Below are 2,500 nucleotides of genomic sequence, written 5' to 3'. Positions count from 1 at the left end.
GCACACACACATATATACGGGCAGGTTCTGATGATACACACACACACACACACACTAACACGCACACTTCACAGTAATCCTAAAGTGAGCAACAAAAAAAGGCAGAGAGAGAGCAAGGAGGGAGAGAGAGAGAGAGAGAGAGAGAGAGAGAGAGAGCGAGAGAGAGGCGAGAGAGAGAGGGAGAGAGAGAGAGACATACAGGGAGAGGGAGGGAGGATGTTGACGCCTATAGGGTAGAGATCGGAAAATATACAATAGGTGAAGGACACCAAAAAAAACGATGTGAAAGGGTGAGAACAAAGCATGACAGTGACTGAGTGAAAGAGATAAAAAAGAGAGAGCGGAGAAGAGAGAGAGGGAGAAAAGAGGGATTTTGACGTTTCAAAGCCTTCCCCTATCACAGTGTCTGACACGTTACATACACGGAGCCCTGTCGCCTCGGACCTGACAGCTGCACAAATTGGCTGAAAGAGGTTCCCTGGGCAAGGCCTTTGATCAGGTGTGTGTGTGCGTGTGTGTGTGTGTGTGTGTGTGTGTGTGTGTGTGTGTGTGTGTGTGTGTGTGTGTGTGTGTGTGTGTGTGTGTGTGTGTGTGTGTGTGTGTGTGTGTGTGTGTGTGTGTGTGTGTCTATCTGATGTGTTTGTGCATGTTTACGTGTGTGGGTGTGTGTATGTGTGTGTGTGTGTATGTATGTGTGTGTGCGTACTGCGTATGTGCTTGTCTGACCCTCTGCGTTGTGTGTGTCTGATTGTGTGTGTGTGGTTGTGGTTGTGTGTGTGTGGGTGTGTGTCATGTCTATGTAGGTGTGTGTGCGTGTCTGCGCCTCTGATAGTGTGTGTGTGTCTGGCTGTTTCATGTGTGCACGTGTCTGTGTGTGGGCGTCTGCACGTCTGTTTGTGTGTGTGTCTACATGTGTATCTCGTACAACCTCTTCACTATGCAAGCTCATGCCGGAATAAAACATAAATTATTCCAGCGGGCTTCAAATGTTGATAGTAAACAACATTTTGAATCAAGGTTATGCATTACCACTCGTGATTCTCAGCCATGCATCCGAAGCAGCCTCGTTGAACACCACAGAGGTACGGACTGTGGGCCTGTACCCAGAGACCTCAGCAAAATAACAATCAGTCAACCAGCATCAGCCGATCTCTCCGGCATTTGCCGTCCTCAATATCTGACAGATGACTGGAACAAAATACGAAAGACGAAAAACTAACATTGAAGGCATGTCTATGGGCGGCATGTGGCTCAGGAGGTAGAGCGTGTTGGCTGGTAACCGGAAGGTGGCTAGTTCAATCTCCGGCTCCGGAGTGTCGAAGTGTCCCTGAGCAAGGCCTTTCACCCTTACTGCTCCTGATGATCTGGCATGGCTTACATGGCTGACTATGCCGTCGGTATGTGAATGTTCGCATGAACGGGTGAATGTGAGGCAGTATTGTAAAGCGCTTTGAGTGGCCACTGGTTCGAAAAGCGCTGTATAAATGCAGTCCATTTTCCATTTACTCTGTCATTATTGTTTTCAGACGAAAAAATCCTCAGAGCAAAAAGTGGGTGAATCGGAATATGATTTGCGATTTAGAATGATTTGAATACAGAGGAGTGTGTGAAAAGGTGTTTGTCTATCCCTCCTCTGACGTCATCGCTGAACGACTTCACAGTGTTTTGTGTGCACCGGATGAAATGGCGGCCGATGGCACTGGAATCTTATCATCTCCTTTTACTAGACGCTCTCCTTTGAGCTGCGGATGACAAGCTGGCACTGCTTTCTGCATCACCTAATGCTGCGTGTTAGTGCCTCGTTAGTTTCTTTATTAGCAAGCGCTGCCTCTGTGGCCTGATCACTCTCTTTGTGGCTTTGAGTGTGTGTGTGTGTGTGTTTGTGTGTGTGTGTGTGTGTTTGTGTATGTGTGTGTGTGTGTGTGTGTGTGTGTGTGTGTGTGCGCGTGTTTGTGTGTGTGTGCATGTGTGTGAGTGTGTGTGTGTGTGTGTCTTGACTTGTGCACGTGTGTGAGTGTGCAAGTCTGTATGTGTATGTGTGTTTCTTGCCCTGTGTATGAGTGTGTGTGTGTGTGTCTGTGTGTTTCTTAACTTGTGCATGTGTGAAGGCATGTGTGTGTGTGTGTGTGTCTGTGGGGGTGTCGGTAATTGCGAGCCGGCTGGGGGAAGTACAGGTAATAGATTAATATCAGAGCTAGCACTGGCCCCGCATTGCTGTGTGCTGACAGCCTATCATTATCACAAACACTGCTTCACAGGCAGCCACACACTCCCTCCCATCGTCCGCACACATTCATTCACAAACCCACAAACAAGCACATGCAAGTATTCAAATCATCGTCTACACACACATAAAAACAGCTTCCTGTGTTTTCGCTTTCCTGTTTTTCTCATGAACCTTCACAAACAAAAACCTGTCTCACCTCCCCTACCTCTTCTGGTGTCAGGATTTCGCTGTTCCAGAATGTTCCCCCTCTTGCCCCCTCTTGCCGCCCCCACT

General features: G+C 48.1%; 1 protein-coding gene across 3 annotated transcripts in view; it reads left to right on the top strand.

Moving 5' to 3' along the window:
- The window catches only part of LOC130392218 (RNA-binding motif, single-stranded-interacting protein 3-like), a 162,597-nt gene that overhangs the window by 62,107 nt on the left and 97,990 nt on the right, over positions 1 to 2,500 (top strand). The window lies entirely within an intron of this gene.

The sequence above is a fragment of the Gadus chalcogrammus genome, chromosome 11 (assembly GCF_026213295.1).
Source record: "Gadus chalcogrammus isolate NIFS_2021 chromosome 11, NIFS_Gcha_1.0, whole genome shotgun sequence".
In the NCBI taxonomy this organism is placed as follows: Eukaryota; Metazoa; Chordata; class Actinopteri; order Gadiformes; family Gadidae; genus Gadus; species Gadus chalcogrammus.
Note: the sequence above shows the minus strand (reverse complement) of the source record. Positions and strands in the feature narration are given on the sequence as shown.